This window comes from Cupressus sempervirens, chromosome 1 (genome assembly GCF_028749045.1).
Source record: "Cupressus sempervirens isolate cs-2001-9-10 chromosome 1, ASM2874904v1, whole genome shotgun sequence".
In the NCBI taxonomy this organism is placed as follows: Eukaryota; Viridiplantae; Streptophyta; class Pinopsida; order Cupressales; family Cupressaceae; genus Cupressus; species Cupressus sempervirens.
Genome location: NC_143118.1, coordinates 77,536,091 through 77,557,925, shown reverse-complemented (window position 1 = coordinate 77,557,925; position 21,835 = coordinate 77,536,091). Strand labels below are relative to the sequence as shown.

The window sequence follows — 21,835 nt, the reverse complement described above, 5'->3', positions numbered from 1 at the left end:
GATGAGGGGAAGATCGATCAGAGGCAACAAATGTATACACCAGTTCAGGAGTGTCATCAAACAACAAATTAGGAAGAATTAGGATAGTCAAACGTGAATGGAGAGAGATACTGAAACCAATCCACATAATGATAAATCATCGGATAACAACTTCAGAAATGTGGAAGACAGTGGAAGGAAGGGAAGTTTCCAAGGTGGGATGAGAATTCAATAGCCAAAGTGTTGGAATACAAACACCACTGAGAGGGGGGGAGAATTAGTGGTTTAAAATACTTTTAAAAACTTGAAACAATTACAAATTATAAAAATTTAACACGTGAGCAAGAGAGTTAATGAATAACAAAGTGACACAATATTTTGACGTGGAAAACCCGTTAGGGTAAAAAACCACTTTGAATCTGAATCTTTATTGGCCTCTTGGGCAAATCTTTTAGAGCTACAACTCTGGGAAGCACCAACACCCTGTTTTAGAAACACCAATTTCAAGGCACACCAATCCCTTACACCTGAAGCACCAACTTCATGAACACAAGAAGCACCAACTTCAAAAATGAACAAGTTGAGATATAAAATCAGAGGATCATCTTTGTTACAACACAAATCATGAATCACTAGTTTCAACTTCTTGTTGAAAACACAATGCAGGATATATTTCTATTCTCCTTGAAACATCCAATATCCAAATATAGTTTCTTTTTCCATTAAAAAATCTGATCAAATACTGATATGAATGAATGAAGAAGCAATATATAGCCCACCTTCTACCTCTGATAAACTTCTGCAATGAAAATCAAATCACAAATATGAAATAAGAAACATAAAGCATTACCCTCTTCTTTGCTGTTAAAAATTTGCTTGCAAACTGTTTGGTCTACAAGGAATTCCACACCAATTTTGCAACTTCTATCAAAACCACCTGTTGGATGTTTTAGAGGAGTGTATCCTCTACTTACAAACCAAGAAAAAGTCGAAATTTTGGAGGCAAGTACATACTTCAAACTTCCATTAGACCAAAACTGCTCAAAATTGCTAAAACTATCATAACAATTTGGTAATTGTTTCTGATAAACAAACTTTTTCTCTTTCCGTACATGTGTTATGCAAAAACTAACAAACACCCATTTTAGCTAACTCCGAGACCTTTTCAAAAAGGTCTGATAGTTGGGGTCTATCTGATAAAAAAAACTTGTCGACTTTCTAATAAAGCAAAACTATTTTTTATATCCGTTTTCAAAAACAATGTGAACATTAAGTGTTAATTGTATAACACTTAAGTATTTGTCTTGAATATGTTTTGAACAATATTGGAGGACATCAAATAAGATAATTACATGATGTTAGCCATACCATATGCTCATTATTGATATCAATGACAACAATCAAAGACCAAATACTAAGGGTTCAACACACTCCCCTTTGGCATTGATGTCAATACCATCTTCACCTGTATATCCATGTGTACCTGTATATCCTATTTTTGTACCTGTATACCTGTATATCCATGTGTACCTGTACCTGTATATCCATCATGCAGACATCTTCATTTTTCTCCCCCTTTGACATCAATGACAAAGGAGATATACCAAGGTTTTAGTGTAACAAAAAGATAAGCAAAATATGCTCCCCCTGAAACCTATCACTCATTTATGAACTTATGCAAGAGAAGAGAGGAATAAAACCCTCAATCTTGTTCTTAACCCTTCAAATGTGGCTCTTGAGAGAGGTTTTGTAAATATGTTAGCAAGCTGATCTGAAGAAGGAACAAATTCCAATTCAACATCACCATTCAAGACATGTTCCCTTATGAAATGATAACGGACATCAATGTGCTTGTTGCATGAATGCATAACTGGATTCTTAGAAATATTGATTGCACTTTGATTATCACAATAGATAGGAATTGGTTTAGACACTATTACTTTCATAGCTGATAAAGTTTGAAACATCCAAAGAACCTGTTGACAACAAGAACATGCGGCTATATATTCAACCTCTGCAGTAGAAAGTGTATTGGATTCTTGCTTCTTACCATGCCAACACACTAGCCTGTTACCGAAGAAAAATGCTGCTCCTGAACTACTTTTTCTTTCATCTAGACAACCTGCCCAATCTGAGTTAGTACAAGCAACAAATCTGAAATCATCCTATTTAGGATACCAAATCCCATAATCCAAAGTACCCTGAATATATCTGAAAATTCTTTTAACTACCATAACATGAGATTCTTTAGGTGAAGATTGAAATCTCGCAACCAAACATACAACATGCATGATATCAGGCCTTGAAGTTGGGAGATATAGTAAACTACCAATCATGGATCTATAAGTAGTTTGATCAACATCAGGAGAATCATCATTTTTAGTAAGTTTACATCCTGTTATCATTGGTGTTCCCATGGGCTTACAATCTTCCATATGAAATTTCTTTAACATTTCTTTTGCATACTTAGATTGGGATAAGAATATACCATTTTCCAACTGAGAAATGTGCAACCTAAGAAAATAGGATAGTTCCCCAAGCATGGACATTTTAAATTCAGATTGCATAAGCTTTGAAAAACTTTCACTTAAAGCATCATCAACATAAACAAGAACAATGAGAACATTATCACATGTACCATATATGTGCAAATTGCTATCAACACCACCTCTTCTGAAGCCATTTTTGATAAGATACTAATCCAACCTAGAACACTAAGCCTCAGAGCTTGTTTCAAACCATAAAGAGCCTTTTTTAACCTATAGACATGATTAGGATAGTCTTTGTTTTCAAATCCTTCAGGTTGGTCCAAATAAGCCTCTTCATGAAGATAACCATTAAGAAATGCCGTTTTAACATCCATTTAGTACATTTTAAAGCCCTTGAAAGCTGAATATGCAAGAAAGATTCTAATTGCTTCAATTCTAGCCACCGGTGCAAAAGTTCCATCAAAGTCCACACCTTCTATTTGTGCATAACCCTTACAAACTAATCTAGCCTTTTTCCTTGATATCTTTCCATTTCCATCAAGTTTACTTCTAAAGACCCATTTAGCACCTATTACATTTTTGTCTTTAGGTCTAGGCACTAATTCCCAAGTTTTATTTTTTTTCAATTTGACTTAGTTCCTCTTTCATAGCATTAACCCAAAACTGATCCATACGAGCTTCTTTATATGATTTAGGTTCAATTTGAGATAGCAAACATAGATTAGCACATTCACTAGATTTAGTTCTTGTTCTTGTTTGAATACCTGCATGTTTATCCCCTATAATCTGTTTTTGAGGATGATACTTCTTCAATCTTGTTCCTGTAGCCTTTGTACTTGTGGGTTCCGGTGTTTCTATTTGATCTTTTATCTCTTCTTCAGCTTTAACAACTTTATTATCTGCTTCTTTCAAGTCTTTATCACTGTCTTGTAGGAAAGTATTATCCATTCTTATTTCCTCTTTATCTTGCACAACTTCGTCCGCTTTCACATGCATAGTTTCAACAAGTTTATTCAATCTTTTATTAAATTATTTGTAAGCTTTACTTTTACAAGAATATCCTAAAAAATCACATCTTGAATCAAAGCTTCCAATTCTTAATGAAACATCTACTTCCAAAAATTCTAAAATGCTTAACAAATGCAGGATGTCCATACCATAACTCATAAGGAGTGTACTTAGTTTTTACCTTTAGTTGTGCCCTGTTTAAAATATATAATGCTGTTTGAATTGCTTCTTTCCAATACCTGTTTGGTACTTTAGATTCATCTAACGTAGTCCTTGTCATTTCTTTCACTGTTCGGTTCTTTCTCTCAACAACTCCATTTTGTTGAGGTGTCCTGGATGCTGCATATTGTCTTTTGATGTCATGTTTTTCACAATAATCAACAAATTCATCTGAAGTAAACTCACCACCTTTATCTGATCGTAAGCATTTAATCTTCATGTCTGATTTGTTTTCAACCATTTCCTGAAAATCTTAAACTTGTTAAATGCCTCTGATTTATGTTTTAAGAATGTTACCCATGTCATTCTTGTATAATCATCTATAAAAAGCATGAAATACTTTTCACCATTTAACAACATTGTCCTTGTAGGACCACATAAATCAGTTTGTACTAATTGCAATGATTTAGAAGCAAAATATTCTTTTGAAGGAAAAGATGCCTTTGTTTATTTACCATGTTGACACCCTTCACAAATAACATTCTCTGGCTTACTTATACATGGCATACCTCTTACTTTCTGATGCTTACTAACTTTTACCAAGTTGTCAAAATTCAAGTGCCCAAGCCTTTTGTGCCATAACCAACTTTCATTTACCTGTCCCATAAGACAAACATCTTCATGATTGTTAGTATTTGTGATATCTTTTAAATTGTATACATTCCCTTTAGATCTTTTACCTGATGCAACCAACTGTCCAGATTTTAATTTGATTTGGCAACCATGGTCATCAAAAACAACTTATATCCATGATCACAAATTTGACCAACACTTAGAAGATTGTACTTTAATCCATCAACATAATACACATCATGAATGGACATTTTGTCACTAAGCATCAAAGAACCCAAACCTTTAATTTGCCTTGAAGAATCATCACCAAAACTAACATTGCCACCTTTGTAGTTAATCAATTTGTCAAATGTCATTCTATCTCCTATCATGTGTCTAGAACAACCACTATCAATTATCCAAAAGTCCTTTTCTTCATAATGTAGAGCCATTTGAACAAACATAGACTTATTAATCTTAGGCCTCCATATCTTAGTGACTTCAGTATCAAATTCTTTATCAACTTGTAGACTAGCATAAGATTGATCATTGTGAATTGACTTAGTTTTGCAATTACCCATAAGATGACCAAAGAGATTGCATTTGTAACATCTTAGACTATTCATTCTAGGAAAGGAATAACTAAAATGAAACTTTGAATACCTCCTTGACATGTATCTGCAATTACTTATTCTATGTCCATATTGATGACACATGAAGCAATACCTATCAAAGAAGGAAGTGAACCTGTTTGAGTATCTTTTACCCATGAATGAAGTGCTTGATATACCCTGATTTTTATAATTAGAGATCTGATTAAAATCTGCATTTTTACCTGCATTTGAAGTGGTAGCATTTTGATTTGTATCCTTACTTTCAGATTTAAATATCTCGAATAAAGATTTATCTTTCTTGTCACTAGAACATTGTCCAAGTTCAAAACCAATTCCTGTTAGATCATCAGTTCTCCTTTGTTTCCTTAACATATCATCCAAAGTAGTGTTCTCATATTTTTCAAACTTTCTTCTATATGATACTACTTCATTCATTAACCTTGTACATTCCCGATCTTTAAAACTTAACTCTTCCTTAGTGACAAACACAATTCTCTTTTGTTCCTCAACTTGTAATTTCAATTCTATAACTTGTTGATTTAAGTCCTTAGTTTCTTTTTCAAAGTTCTCTTTTTCTTTTAAGAATTGATCTTCTTGAACAATTAAATTCCTTTTTGATTCCTTGATTATTTTAAGTGCATAAAGAAATTCACATTCTAAGTTAGCCTCAACAAGTTCAACATCATCATCACTATCTGATTCTTGACAAGTAGTTTCTATAGCCATGAATGAAACTTCATTTTCATCATATTCAAAACTACTAGAGTCACTATTTGATACATCAGCAATCAAACTCTTCTTCTTCTTAAAGAACTTTTTGTTATAGAATTTCTTTTTACTTGATTTCTCTTTCTCATCATCTACTTCATCATGACTATTATAAGGACATTTAGATGCAAAGTGTCCTATTTTACCACAATTAAAGCATTTGAAAGGAAGTTTACCTTTGTATTTACCTGCTCCTTTATTTAATTTCCTTGATAAATGCGCTTCAAGAACATCAAGATCTTCTGATTCTGAAGAGACTTGCTTCACTTTCTTTTCCACCTTGAATGCTGCTTCTTTGCTTGTGGATTCTTGTTTGCCAAACTTTCTCATTTAATAAGCTACAAGTGCTCCATGAATATCTTCCATTGTATACTTGTTAATATCTCTAATTTCTTTTATAGAACATATCTTAGAATCAAATTTATTAGGAAGAGATCTCAAAACTTCCATGACAACATCAATATCATCAATTTTTAAACCAAGTCCTCTTATGCCATTTACAGTTTTATCTATCTTAAGGAGATAGTCTTCTACCTTTTCATCATTACCCATCTTAAGGTCTTCAAATCTTGATTTCAAATGTTGTATCTTGGCTTCTTTAACTCTATCATTATCATGATATGTGTTTTTCAATTTGTCCCATACATCTTTAGAAGACTTGCAATGCGTTACCTTAACAAAAACATCTTTAGATAAACTGTTAAGTATAGCAAATTTAGCTTTCATATCAGTTTCATACTTCCTTTTTTCATCAAGATATGTTGGTAAAGTATTAGGAACTTTATAACCATTAACAACTGAAGCCCAAACATCAACATTAATAGATAACAAATATGTTTGCATCATTACTTTCCAAAAAACATAATCTGATACATCAAAAATAGGAACCTTTGAAGAACTATCTTGAGCCATGAAAGATAAGTATTCCACTCAACCAAAATCTACCCAAAGTTGTTAAACTTGATATAGGGAACCTTGATCTGAAACTGCATGTTGGAATACAAACACCACTGAGAAGGGGGGGTGAATCAATGGTTTAAAATACTTTTAAAAACTTGAAACAATTACAAGTTATAAAAATTTAAGACATGAGCAAAATAGTTAATTAATAACAAAGTGACACAATATTTTAACGTGGAAAACCCCTTAGGGTAAAAAACCACTTTGAATGTGAATCTTTATTGGCCTCTTGGGCAAATCTTTTAGAGCTACAACTTTGAGAAGCACCAACACTTTGTTTTAGAAACACCAATTTCAAGGAACACCAATCCCTTACACCTGAAGCACCAACTTCATGAATACAAGAAGCACCAACTTCAAAAATGAACAAGTGAAATATAAAATTAGAGGATCATCTTTGTTACAACACAAATCATGAATCACTAGTTTCAACTTCTTGTTGAAAACACAATGCAGGATATACTTCTATTCTCCTCAAAACATCTAATATCCAAATATATTTTCTTTTTTCATTAAAAGATCTGATCAAATATTGATATGAATGAATGAAGAAAGAATAAATAAGCCATCTTCTACCTCTAATAAGCTTTTGCAATGAAAATCAAATCACAAATATGAAATAAGAAACATAAAGCATTACCCTCTTCTTTGCTGTTAAAAATTTGCCTGCAAACTGTTCGGTGTACAAGGAATTCCACACCAGTTCTGTAACTTCTATCAAAACCACTTATTGGATGTTTTAGAGGAATGTATCCTTATAAACCAAGAAAGTCGAAATTTTGGAGGCAGGTACATAACCAAAACTTCCATTAGACCAAAACAGCTCAAAACTACTAAAACTGTCACAACAATTTGGTAATTGTGTTTGATAAACAGACTTTTTTCTCTTTCCATACATGTGTTATGCAAAAACTAACAAAGAACCAGTTTAGCTAACTCTGAGACCTTTCCAAAAAGGTATGATAGTTGGGGTCTATTCGATAAAAAAGCTTGCCTACTTTCTAACAGATCAAAATTGTTTTTTAATATCCATTTTTAAAACCAATGTGAACATTAGGTGTTAATTTTATAACACTTAAGTATTTGTCTTGAATATGTTTTGAACAATATTGAAGGACATCAAATAAGATAATTACATGATGTTAGCCATACCATATGCTCATTATTGACATCAATGACAACAATCAAAGACCAAATACCAAGGATTGACACAAAGAACCAATATCAAGTATTAGATCATTGAATAGGAAATGGAATTAGAAGTGTATGCAAGTCATTATTTCCTACAGTTTACAAATAAGGAATCATAAATAATAAGAATGATGCTAGATGATTAGACTACAAATATGAAAGAATAGAGGGAGGAATGAGTTAACGATATGAGGTAACTTGGATACCAAATAAAAAAGAACGTGATTGGTAACTTTAAAATCATCTCGAATCTTAAAGTGTTGAAACAATATCACCATGATGCACTCTCAGAATATCAACAATCAAGCATTTGTTAATATAATCTCAAAGACATCTTATTATTGACTTTGATCTTAGAGTGGGCATAGCGTTATAGAAGTATATGGTAATCAGAAATATGAAGGACTTTGTCATAAAATAAATAAATATTGAGGAGATAGTTGCATAATTCAAGAGCCTAAATTAGAAAGTAACAAGAAACTTACAATATAGTTTATATTGGTATAAGAATTTGAAGGATGACTTATAGACTATTAGCCCACCATATAGGGAATGGTTAATTGACAAGGAAATAGGGGTAAAAGTTACATATCAGAGAAAGTAGAGCAAACTCAATCATTGTAGATCAAAGTATAGTAGAATTCATCCTCGTATAATGTCTTATCCATACATCATTGATAGAAGAGATACTCTAATGCATCTTTATTTAAAAGGACAATAAAAGTATGCATTATGTTCCATGTTAATTGATTTAATACTATGTGATGCAGGGGACACCCCTTAATACCATAAACTCATAATAGAAACATGGAAATAATAGCAAATGCCAGAACAAAATATGGACTTCTTATTTGCACCGCAAATGTGGAATTATAGAATTCATAAGTACAATATGCTAACCCACATGGGCACCTTCATTACAATAATCTACAAGACAAGCTGCCAATTATCACCTAGAGCTGTCTTAGACAATGTTCGGGTCTTTCTTAAATAGGCAATTTTATGCCGCTCGGGAAAGTTCTAGAGACTCAAACTTAATACTTAGGGCTGACAAACCCTAACAATACACATAGAGTCGGCCAAATGCATCTTTGACAAATTATTTTAGAAATTTCGGTAGCCCAACTTTCGAAGGCCATAACTCACGAACCGTTGCTCCGATTGGCTATTATAACTATTTTTCGGAAATGCTAGCTCTTGATCTACAAGCTTGAAATAGTGCTAGCGTGTGTCCGTCGAGTTTTCGGACCTCATCCGGGCACTCGAAGGCCTCCAACGGTGAGCCTGGAGATTTTTCAGCAAATTTTTCCACTGAAAATCTGCAATAACTTTTCTAATACTTATGCTTGAGCAATGAGATTTTTATGGTAGGCTTATAACTCTAAAATGAACCGTCCTGTAGAAAATGAGAACATTTCGAGCTCATATGACAAACTTACTAAAAATAGCAAGTTCCCATTAATAGTAACCACCATGTCTACTAGTCCTTATTAAAATAGAAAAGATTGAAATACAAATATTTTTGGGGTGATGCAAGATTGCTCTTACACCCAGGATGCTCCTGCATCAAACACCTGGGGTAATTTGAGAAGTGACCTCGTCACATTTCAGGTGTTTAGAGGAAAACCAAGACGATTAACCTCCTCCTTTGCTAGCCGTGATGAATCTTCAACTGCTCTCCCTTTGACCAAATATTCCTCATAAGTTCTGTTTCTAGTACTTTTCTCAACACGATTGTCTAGTATCTCCTCAATCTCCTTTGTAGCCGAACTAGCTGCTGGAATGCTCCACTGCGCTTTTGCAACTTCATCTCCATCACCTCCTTCATAATACTCTGTCAAATCTAAAATATTAAATACTGGTGAAATATTCAATTCAGCAGGCAACTCCATTTCATACGCATTTCTAGAATCATGTGTCTTCATCAACTTGCATGGTCCAAACTTCTTCAACTTATTATATGTACCCACTGGAAAACGCTCCTTTCTCAAATGAACTATGATTTCATCTCCAATCTCAAATTCGTTATATCTCCTTTTCATATTTGCCTTAGCCTTATACTGTGTATTCATCTTTATGATGTGCTTCCTCACCTACTCATGAATGTTCGTCAAATGTTCAACAAAATCTTTTGCTTCACGCTACTTATCTCTCCTTTATCCAACTGCCTTAGTTCAGAAGCAGTTTTGGGAGTAGTCCCATATACAATCTGAAATAGTGATTTACTAGTACTCCTATTGATAGAATTATTATATGCAAATTTTGCCTGTGGTAAAATCATATCCCATCCTTTTGGTTATCTCCAATCAAGCATCTCAGCAAGTTTCCCAAACTGCGATTCACAACTTCTATTTGTCCATCAGTTTGTGGATGATGTGATGAATTGAACTTCAAATCTATCTTCAACTTCTTCCATAATGTACGCCAGAAGTACCCAACAAATTTGGTATCTCAATCTGAAACTATACTCTTTGGCAGACCATGTAATCTCACCACTTTTCTGAAAAACAACTGTGCTACGTGAACAACATCACTAGTCTTTTTGCAAGGAATAAATTGTGCCATCTTTGAAAACCTATCAACCACCACAAAAATAGAATCATGCCCGCACTGTGTCCTCGGTAATCCAAAAACAAAATCCATGCTAATATCCTCCCATGGCTTTTCTGGTACAAGTAATGGCTGATACAACCTTGTATTTTGCTTCACTCCTTTCGCCATCTGACATACTCTGCAACTTTGTACAAATTTCATCAAATCTTGCTGCAGCTGTGGCCAGTAATAATTTTCAACAACCAAAGCTATGGTTTTATCTCTACCAAAATGTCCAGCCAATCTTCCACTATGCTTCTCTTTGATGAGATTCTCTCTCATTGAACTTTTGGGAATGCACAACTGACTTCTTTTGAACAACATATTATCCCGGATCATGAAATCCAACCACTTTGTCCTGTCAAGTGTAACAGGTTCTGTACAAGCCTTCCATGCTTCACCAAAATTAGGATCATCTGGATACAATGTGCTGAGTTCCTTGAACCAAACCACTTCTATTTGCATTTCTGTCAGCAAAAGTTGTCTTCCACTAAGAGCATCTGCAACTTTGTTAGATTTCCCACTCCTATGTTTCAAAACAAATGTATAACTTTGCGAAAACTCAACCCACTTTAAATGCCTTTGGTTCAATTTTCCTTGACTATTCAAATATTGCAAAGCTTGATGATTAGTATACAAAACAAACTTCTTAGGAAGAAGATAGTGTCTTCACTTCTTCAATGCTTGAACTATAGCATAAAATTCCTAATCATAAACAAATTTTTTTTTTTATGTCATTCAACTTCTCATTGAAATAAGCAATAGGTCTACCTTCCTGACTCAAAAGAACTCCTATTGCAGTACCACTAGCATCACAGTCTATTTGAAACACCTTGTTAAAGTCAGGAAGTGCTAAAACAGGTTGCTCAATAACTTTCTGTTTCAACAGATTAAAAGCTCCTACAATCCACTTAAACCTTTTCCTATTCTCTCTCATTGTTTCAGTCAAGGGTCCACAAATATCGCTAAAACTTCTTATGAACTTTCTATAAAATGTAGCCAGTCCATGAAAAGATCTTTACCTTTGTCGCACTCCTTGGAGTAGGCCATTTAAGGATAGCCTTCACTTTCTCTTAGTCCATTTTCAGACCTTCTCCAGAGACTATAAATCCTAGGTACACCAACTCTTTCTTTACAAAACTGTAATTCTTCAAGTTTATCAACAACTTTTCTTCCCTCAACTTATCAACCAGCTTGCGAATATGAATCAAATGCTCCTCTAATGTCTTACTAAAGATCAATATATCATTTAGGTAAACAATGACAAACTTACCTTGAAACTCTTTTAGTACCTCATTCACGAGCCTCATGAAAGTGCTTGGTGCATTGGTTAGCCCAAAAGGCATGACTAACCACTCATATAGTCCTTCCCTTGTCTTGAAAGCAGTCTTCCGCTCATCACCTTCTCTGATACGAATCTGAGGGCACCCACTCTTTAGATCTATTTTTGTGAAATACTTAGCTCCACTCAAACAGTCCATAATATCATCCATCCATGGCAATGGAAATCTATACTTTATTATGATCTTGTTGATAGTGCGAGAATCTGTGCACATCCTCCATTCTCCATTCTTATTTAGTGCTAATACCGCTAGTACAACACATGGATTCAGCCTCTCTCGAATCAACCCCTTCTGCAACAACTCATGAACTTGCCTTTTCAACTCTTCACTTTCTACTAATGTCATTCCGTGCGCTGCCTTGTTTGGCAAACTGGCTCTTGGAACTAAATCCATCTGGTGACTGATCTTCCTCACTAGGGGCAATCCATCAGGTACATTATCTAATACAATATCAAAAAACTCTTCCAACATATCTGCAACTTCTACAAGGACGTCCTCTATTACTTCTTTACTATCTTTAGGAATTATAGCAAAACACATATGCTCATGCTTCATACCTTTAAAAAACTCTTTTCCATCAACAAAACATATTCTGGCAGTACTACATACCTTTTCTTCTTTATCCTTCAAAGGCTTCAACTTATGTTTCACTCTATCTTTAGAGTGTAGGTATTTGCTCACCCATCATGTACAACATTCCTGTCAAACTGACACGGCCTACCCAACAACATATGACATATATCCATAGGTATGATATCACATAGTACCTGATCCTGGTAGCTTCCAATCTTGAACTTCACTGAGCACTGCTCATTGACCATAAGCTTGTGGTCATCTTGCACCCAAGCAATACAGTATGGACACGGGTGTTTCTGTCTCTTTAGCTTCAACTTGGTGACCATTGTTTTTGACACGAGATTGTCAGTACTTCCACCATCAATGATCACATTACAACACTTATCTTCACATTTGCACCTTGTGCAAAACAAACTTCTTTTTTGATCAGGTTCATTCTCACCACTTAGCAGGACTCTTTTGTTAACTAGGACTTCTCCTCTTTCAGCATCTTCAGAATGTGAGGATCTGACATCTTCATCAACATGTGCAACCTTGGCATGGCGTTCTATTCTTTGATCCATCTTTCCTTGGCGCTAGGTAAATTCAAATGCTCTATGCTCTTCTTCTGCAGTGAAAACATTTCTCACGGAAGCCTCCTCTTCTAGATCCTTGCCCTCTGCCTCTTCCCCTCTGATCTCTATTGTTCTGATCATGGAAACAATTGAAGTTGTTTCTCCTCTGGTTCTGATTGCTACTTTCAGCCTCATCCTTGCTTTTTTGATCATCATTACGATCACCATAAGATCGTCCACCAAATCTTCCACCGCGACCTCTTCCACTGTTCTTATTGTCAAACTTCTTGCTTAGTTTCTCCTCAACTCTTAGGGAAAACTGGTATGCCTCCTCAATACTGCTCATTTGAACTAGACTTAGCTCGTCTTGAATGCTTGGCCTTAACCCATTAAGATAACAGGTGAATTTCTCCTTATCAGCTTCTGCATATCCGGTTCTAATGAGAACTTGGTAGAACTCTTCTGTATACTCTTGAACAGATTTTCTCGCTTGCTTCAACCCTTGCATTTTCTTCGATAGATCAAGCTCATAATCCACGGGAATGAATTGTCGCTTCAATTTATCTTTCATCCGATCCCATCTGGTGATTTTGTCTTTTCCCTTTCTATTTTGCTCCAACTGAACCTCCTACCACTAGATCTTCGCATGTCCCTTTAATTTTGCCTTAGCAAACTTGACCTTATCAGGATCATCAATATCATCATACTCAAAGTACTCTAGTTCATTGATCCAATCGATTTGCTCCTCTGGGTTAAGATTTCCTAAAAATGTGGTAACCTCAAACTTTGGTCTTTTTCCAATCTTGGAGATGGCCCTAAAAAGCCTCTCTTCCTTGGATTTAGAACTACTTCTATTTCGGCATTTTCTTCTACTTCATCCTCATCCTCACTTTCATCTCTTATGGGAAGATTTATTCTTCTACGCATTTGTTCTTCCAATGCTTGCATTTGTCTTTGGAGGGCTCAAAAACCCTCAAGTGTAATGCTTACAACTTTTCTATCATGCTCTCTTCGTGGAGGCATTTTTGCACTTCTGCTAAAATCCTAGTGCAAACTGCCTCACAATTAGTGATCTGTCTACACGCTCAGCCCAAACCACAGTCCTAGTGTGAACTGCTTCACAGTTGCTGATCTATCCACACACTCAAGAACTCTAGCGTTAATACCACTTGATGCAGGGGAGTCCCCTTAATACCATAAACTCATAACAGAAACATAGAAATAACAACAAATGCGAGAACAAAATATGGACTTCTTATTTGCACCACAAATGCGGAATTACATAATTCATAAGTACAATATGCTAACCCACATGTGCGCCTTCATTACAATAATTTGCAAGACAAGTTGCCAACTATCACCCAGAGCTGTCCTAGACAATGTTTGGGTCTTTCTTAAATAGTCAGTTTTATGCCGCTCGGGAAGGTTCTAGATGCTCAAACTTAATACCTAAGGCCGATAGTGCCTAACAATACACAAAGTCGGCCAAATAAATCTTTGACAAATTATTTTAGAAATTTCAGTAGACCAACTTCCGAAGGCCATAACTCACGAATCATTGCTCCGATTGGCTATTATAACCACTTTTCGGAAATGCCAACTCTTGATCTACAGGCTTGAAATAGTGCTAGTGCCTATCCATTGAGTTTTCAGACCTCATCCGGGTACTCTAAGGCCTCCAACGGTGAGCTTGAAGATTTTTCAACAAATTTTTCCACCGAAAATCTGGAATAACTTCTTTGATGCTTATGCTTGAGCAATGAGATTTTTATGGTAGGCTTATAACTCTAAAATGAACCTTTCTGTAGAAAATGAGAACATTCCGAATTGATATGACAAACTTACTAAAAATAGCAAGTGTTTATTGTATAGGGTAAACGGTTTATTAATGCATTCAGACAATAGAAAAGAACTTGTAACACAGAAGTATTCTTTTTATTATTCGCATGTATGCAGAAGATACTACAATATTCGATATGATTGATTACAATGATGATGCTTCCAAGTCCATTCCGGACGGTGTACATATATTTTCCCGAAGGGTTGACTCAACCGTGACGCACCCATTTGGATACAATTGTATCCGTCGACTACAATATTGATTTTACCGACATCATCCCCCCCAAAGAAAAGTTGTCTCTGGACGACAATTACAAAATATCCGAGATTGATTAACAAAACAGAATACATTAACTATGACTAACTATAACAGGATAGATCTATTTCCGTCACACCACTTTTACATTCGTCTTGTGCTTGCACCAAAGTGGTCTCCAAACACTTTGCATCTGTAGCCTTTGCTAACACAATACTGTCACCTTAGCCAATTTGACCTTGATAGCCACCTGTGACGCCTTCTCTACTTCCAACGCATTGGTACGCTAAGCCAAGTGTCGTTCTATTACCTCCAACTGGATGATCAGCTCCTCCCGAGCTCTCTATGTATCCACCAAGACGTCGAACATCTACTTTGAGTGCCTCAAAGCGTATCACCTCTCTCGAAATGCTTGCTCCAGTGCTCTCTCCACCTCTGGTAGATAGACACTCCATGCTTGCAGGAGCTCTAGGTCTCATCACCAAATTAGTACCCTCAAACCCACACAGAACTCCATGGAACACCATTTTGTGATTTTCTTCTGATTCCATATACTTTCAACCAACTACTTATGTTTTACTACTTGTTTATGTCTTTCCCTTCCCTTCGGTATCATATGTTTTCCATTCTAAACTGTTTTGATTTGTCATCATTTTTTTCTTTTTACTTTATGGCTTCCTCCTTGAAAAAAAATGTCATACTGGCTTTCCCTGTTGCCGTACGGTTATTTACCAACAGCCATATGACCTTTTCAAATGACTCTCTGTGTATCCGTACAGTTGCACATTATTGCTCCCTCTTATGCTTAAGTGCCTTCCTCCTCTTTGTCCGTAGGGACCGTACAACATCGGTGCTTCACCCTGTTTGGCTGTACGACTTTTTTAGATTTTGCTGGTATACTGGCTCTGCTCTCCCACAACAGGCCGTACATTCTACTCCTGTCTCAGAAGTTCGTACACCATATGGTATCCTCTCTCTGAAGTTCTCAAGCCGTACAATATTCTCTATAGTACGGTGCTTACTCTTCTAGTGATCCATATGGTATTGTTTTCCTAGCTGTACGAGATGTGTTCCTGTGTGGCCGTACATTAGTCTTCCTAATGGGCCGTACGGTGTCCTCAATGAGCCATACGACATTCTCCTAATTTACCTCCTTGACCGTACGCCATACGGTGTCTTATATTTCACTTTCTAAATTCTGTACAGTGTGGTTTTAACACTCTTTAGTCTGTAATTGCTCTTCGTATGGTGTGATCTCCCCTTGGTGCCCATACGGTAGTGAATTTATGCTTACTTCCCCTGAGCTGTACGATCAATTATATCTCCCTATTGGCTGTGCGGTTCCAATTCTTTGGCTTATTCTCTCCCTTCTTGCTTGTGGTACAGGCTGGATTTTCCTTCAGATACTCTTCGTACAATGATTGTTTTAGTAATTTATGTCTTGCTAGGCTGTATGACTCCGCTTTGCTGTGATCGTATCCCCTTTTATTCTCCTCCCCATGTGGTCGTACAAGGTTTTCTTTGCAGTGCCCTTCCTGTTTATGCCCTCTGTACGGACCGTACGTTGCTTTTCTATATCGTCAATCTGTCGTACGGTGTCTAGATTTCACCCTTATCTGACTGCCATATGGTACCTTTGTTTCGTACGACCGTACGGTCTTTGTTTGTATGCACAAATTCCCTTTTCTTTTTCACAAGCTGTACGGTAGGCTTTCCATTCCCCCAATAGCCATACGGTTCTGTGTTTTTTTTTTTCCTCCTTCCCTTTATGCTACTGTAAAGGCCGTACGACACTTATTTTGTTTTACTATATTATTCCTGTTCTTTTACTCATTTTATTACTTCCAGGTCCATACTTAGAAATTATGCTCAACTTTATATATTATCTACATTTACTTATCTTACATATATACATTATTATTTATTATTTTTATACTGTCCCTCAGTTGTTTATCCATGGAGGTGCATTATTTCTTTGTTGATAGACTTTCAGCTTCAACCCATTCACTGCATTGGCTACTTCCTTCCTATCGAGCGTCCATAATCTTATTGCTTTGTTATCGCCTACTTTGCGGATTTTATATGACCCAACCCACTTTATTAGTTCCTACCTTTGGCAGGTAACTAATGGAATCACGAGGTTTCATATTAGTTATATAATCTAAAAATTTCAAGATATACTAATGTTTGCAAAAACTATATTAATTTGCATGTTTTTTTGGAATTGAAAAATACAATTTAAAAAAAATTGTATTGGCTTGTAATGAAAAAGGCAATGAAAAAATTCAATTTTCTTCAACAAAAATACAAATTTTTTTTTTAACACCTCTATTAATGAATGCACTAATTGCATCTTTATCTTTTCCACATTTGTAACAAGTGGATAAACTTTAAAAAAAACAATCATTTTTCTAACACCTCTATTAATGAATGCATTAATTGCAACTTCATCTTTTTCACATTTGTGACGAGTGGATAAACTAAAAAAAAAAACAATCATTTTTATCTTCCACCTCACAAATATGTCTAATCAATATTAATTATTCCTATCTATTTTCCTTACCAAGTTCACATATAGACTTCAATGTTTTATATTTCTTATTTTAAATATATTTATTACTAGTTTTACATTGATGTTTTTTTTGTAATTTGTAAAATGTTATTCAAATATAGAGTTAAATATATTTCTTATCTTAAACACATTTATTATCTTCTACTATTTTACAGTTTTGCTCAATTTTTTTTTAATACCATTAATACTACCCTTCAAACTTACTACATATTTTGGTATTTTGATATAAGTAATCAACAATTTTTTTAAATTAAATATTTCAACTTATAATGGAATTGGTAGAAATGAGTAGTTCATTTATATAATATAATTTTTATTGTTATTTATATATTTCTTAAAATAATAAAATTATTAATACTTTTCAAATTCTGTTCAACTCTCTCTATTATTCTACCTTTACTTGTCCTTATAATAACATATCATTCTCTTTTAGCTCTGTCTTCGTATAACATTATATTCCATGGGCCATAGGCATCCTTGATATCAACACTAGCTTAGTTGTATATATATATATATGTTATGAACGTTTTCATTTTAAAAGACACTTCAACGTTTTCCATTAGTTCCTCACTAAACACAAAAAACTAATCTTGAGCCATAAGTTTCCATCAATAAAACATAGAGGCGTTGACAAGATAGAGATCATTGCAAAAGTTACTTCAGTCAACCATAAAAACATGAAGGCAGGAACTTTGGTGCATGCGCCCCTTGTTTTAAATTTGTCTGGTCTGATCTCGTTGCGCCCATTATACTTCAGCACTAGTTTTCCTGAATGAAATTTGTTCAACTTCAAGTGCTTATTCTGCCATGCCTTATGCCTGTTCTATATAATCTTCGTGGCCCATTGTGCCTGCAATCGTCGCTCATCAATTTTATTTAAATTATACCATCCCTCCCTTAGACTTTCCATATCTCCAGGTTTATTTCCCTTGCCATCAATAATTGTATTCTTGATTTTAGAACCTGCACTCTGTACTAGTGAAGTTTTTATTAAGCCTTTCCTCTTTGTTTCTTGTGCAGACCATACGATGTGTTTTCCTTGCTGTTGGTACCTTTCTACTAAATCCGTGGTGCGACGTAACATTTTCTTTTTGCGTGGTCCGTTCATTGTGTACCGTACGGTGGAATCTTTCTTTTTGTTGGGTTCGTACAGTATGTTCTTCCCTTCAGCTTCAGTCGTAACCGCTTTTCCTTCTTCCACTTCTCTGTATTCCTTCGGACATTCATTTTCCTCTCCTTTTTCACCTTCGTCGACCCTTTAACATATTACAGCTCGGAAAGAGCTCATAATCCTCTATCTGCCAGTGGAATAAACCGTTTAGCGAATCCAGATCATCGTCCTTCAGTCCACCTTCCAACCGTAGGACTCCTTCCTCATCCGGTTCCATTTGCATCTTACTTTCGTCCTCTCCTTTTGAATTGGATGATCCGACTTCTTCTCCCACCATTTGTTTGTGTAAATCAATAATGAATCTTCGTCCTCTGTTCTCCATTGATAGTTTATTCTTCTTCCAATCATGTTTAACCTTTGCTTGTACGAGCCATTCTTGTCCAAGAATGGCATCATATCCCCATCTTTTTAGCGGGATGACTACAAAGTCAAGCAAGGACGACTATGTTTTAATAGTCACTGGTTGTGCCATCAGGAGGCTTAATGCCATGTTGGTCTGTAGTTAGCAATTGGAACATGGGTGGCCACAACTTCGGCTGTCCCAACTTCTTCCCAGTATCTTCTGGTAGGACATTTACCCCCGAACCTCCGTACACAATTGTGTTTGAGAGGATTGTTCCCAATATACCCATTTCTACGATTGTCGGATGCCTTCCTGATGTGAGGGCTAGCAGCATTGGGTCTAGTGCGCTTGTTCCGCTTTCTTTCTCCTTCCTAGGTTCTTCTGGTAGTGTAGCAGCCAGTGCCATGTTTGTGAGTGTCATTCGTAGTTGGGGCATTGTGAGGACCAGATCTTTTAATTTTACTGACACTTTAGTTTGTAATATTTGCCTTATGATGTTCTATTCCGCGCAATTCCTTATTGAGGTACCCGCAGTGTCCTCCTTTTCTATTTGTGATTTTTATATTTGCATCCTTTTCTCAATTTCCGCCCATGCTTCTTCTAGTCCCTTATTTTCTTTCGTCGAATCTGGGTACAACTTTTCCTGTTTACGTGTAATTGCTAGGACTTTCTCTTCGTCCGTTCTCGATTCGATGCTGATCAAATTCACTTCTGATTTCAATTTCAGGCACTTAACATTTTCATGGTCTCCAAGACCACACCATCTGCATAACAGTTGCGGTGTGTTCATCGTCGTACAGTTTCGTGCAAAGTGGGCCCACAAGTTGCATACCCGACATTGAACCATCGATCGGCCGTTCACATCATACTGAATTAGACTATGGCCCCCATTATTATTGTTATTATTGTTGTTGTTGGTGTTGTTTTGTCCCCTTCTGTTGTTTTTGTACCCACCCGAGGTGGCACCGTCATTATTTGTGTTTTTGTTCCCTTCTGACGTGGATGCTTCTTGTGTTAGGAGCACTTGTTGATGCCCTCTTGTTTACATATTGAACAGGCATTCCTTTGTGGAATGTCCTGCAATTTGGCAGATATCACAGAACTGATTCTTCGGACAGGATCCCTTAGTGTGACATTCTGTCTTGCATTTTGTGTATCATAGTTCATTTTCTTTGGTCTGGCTATTCCCTTTCTGCATATTCTTAAACTCTTTCATCATCTTGATCATATCCTTCTGGAGAGCTCGGACCTTCTTAGTTCCCTTTTCATCACCATCACTATCTTTAGAAGAGGATTCATCCGAGTCGAATGATCTACTTTTCTTCTTATTATTTGTTTTCTGTTCACTCTCTAAGTCCATCGCTTGATTGTATGCTTCAGTGTACGATGATGGCGGCACAATCTTTATTTTCCTTTTTAACTCCGAGTGTAGTCTTTCTATGAACCATCTCTTTTTCAGCCCGTCTGTTGGCTTATTTTCCATTTTATTTATTAATTCTTTTAGCTTTCTAGCATATACACGGACTATTAATGCGAACAAATTTCCACAATCCATGATAGTTATACTGAGTTTCTGGATTAGATTGTGTGAAGATTTTTCCATCAACGTTTCGAATCACACTACGTGATCCATCATCAGGATGAGAGAGCAGGAGGTGCAAAACAATGTAAGTCGCAGATTTAGCCCAGGTTCACCAAATAAAGGAGATTAGGAGGAGAGGGATTGCACATCTCCCAAAGCGAGAGAAAATAATAAAATAAAAACTAAAATCCCTCTCCTCCTGATCTCCTTTATTTGGTGAACCTGGGCTAAATCTGCAACTTACATTGTTTTGCACCTCTTGCTCTCTCATCCTGATGATGGATCACGTAGTGTGATTCGAAACATTGATGGAAAAATCTTCACACAATCTAATCTAGAAACTCAGTATAAATATACACAGACTGTTTCATTTTTTCCTTATTTTGTGGTGTAGATTTCTGTTACCATCTCATTATCATCTCGAAGCAGTTGAAACTCTGTAATAAATTCCTTCTTTATGTTTTCCCATGTCGTTAGCTTTGCTGGATCAGTGCCAGAAAACCAATCGATTGCTACACCTCATAAGGTGGCTGGAAATAGCCTTGCCCATTCGTCCTGGTCGTTTTCTCCATTCACTGTCCAAATCATCTCACAAATTTTGCAGTGTCTGATCAAGTCAGTCGTGCCATCCCTGTCGAACTTCGGTAACTTTTCCTTTGGATTGGTCATCGGTACCCTCTCTTTCTTTTGTTGTGCACTGTTGTTTGTACCCACATTTTTCTCTACTTCCGTGCTGCTCTGAACACTCGCATTATGGACACCTTCGTTCTCAGGTGGCGTGAAGGCTTCCTCAAGGACTTGGTTGTTTCGACCAAACTATATTTGCTCGTCAGATGTATCAGGGACGAAGAGTTCACCCCACGCCCGTGTTCCTTCGACACTCTGAGCCGCGCTGGTCCTTTTCCTTCCATCCGGATTCCCCCTTGGCGTATACCAGTTTGCCAATTCTTCTTTTGTTCTTTCGATCACACTTCGCCTTTCTCGGGCTTCTTCTATCAACCTCTCCCTTGATCGACTTGGCGACTGCACTCCGTTCGTTAGTGCTCCCATTGTACCGTGGTCACCTCCTGTGCCACCATTGTCGTACCCTTCGGCGAGTTGTTGGAGTCTATGCCTCCAATCGCTTCGCTGTGTGCGGTTTAATACTTGCCATGCCACTCTTATGTCGTCATCTTTTGGATTCTTATTTCTATCTTTATTCAATGTGTTCGACATTCATAGCACCTA

The 21,835-nt window shown here is 36.2% G+C and overlaps 1 protein-coding gene across 5 annotated transcripts in view; it reads left to right on the top strand.

Annotated features, from left to right (window-relative positions):
- Positions 1–21,835, top strand: part of LOC149576301 (3-hydroxyisobutyryl-CoA hydrolase-like protein 3, mitochondrial) — a 136,594-nt gene that overhangs the window by 68,558 nt on the left and 46,201 nt on the right. The gene's annotated exons all lie outside the window — the stretch shown is intronic.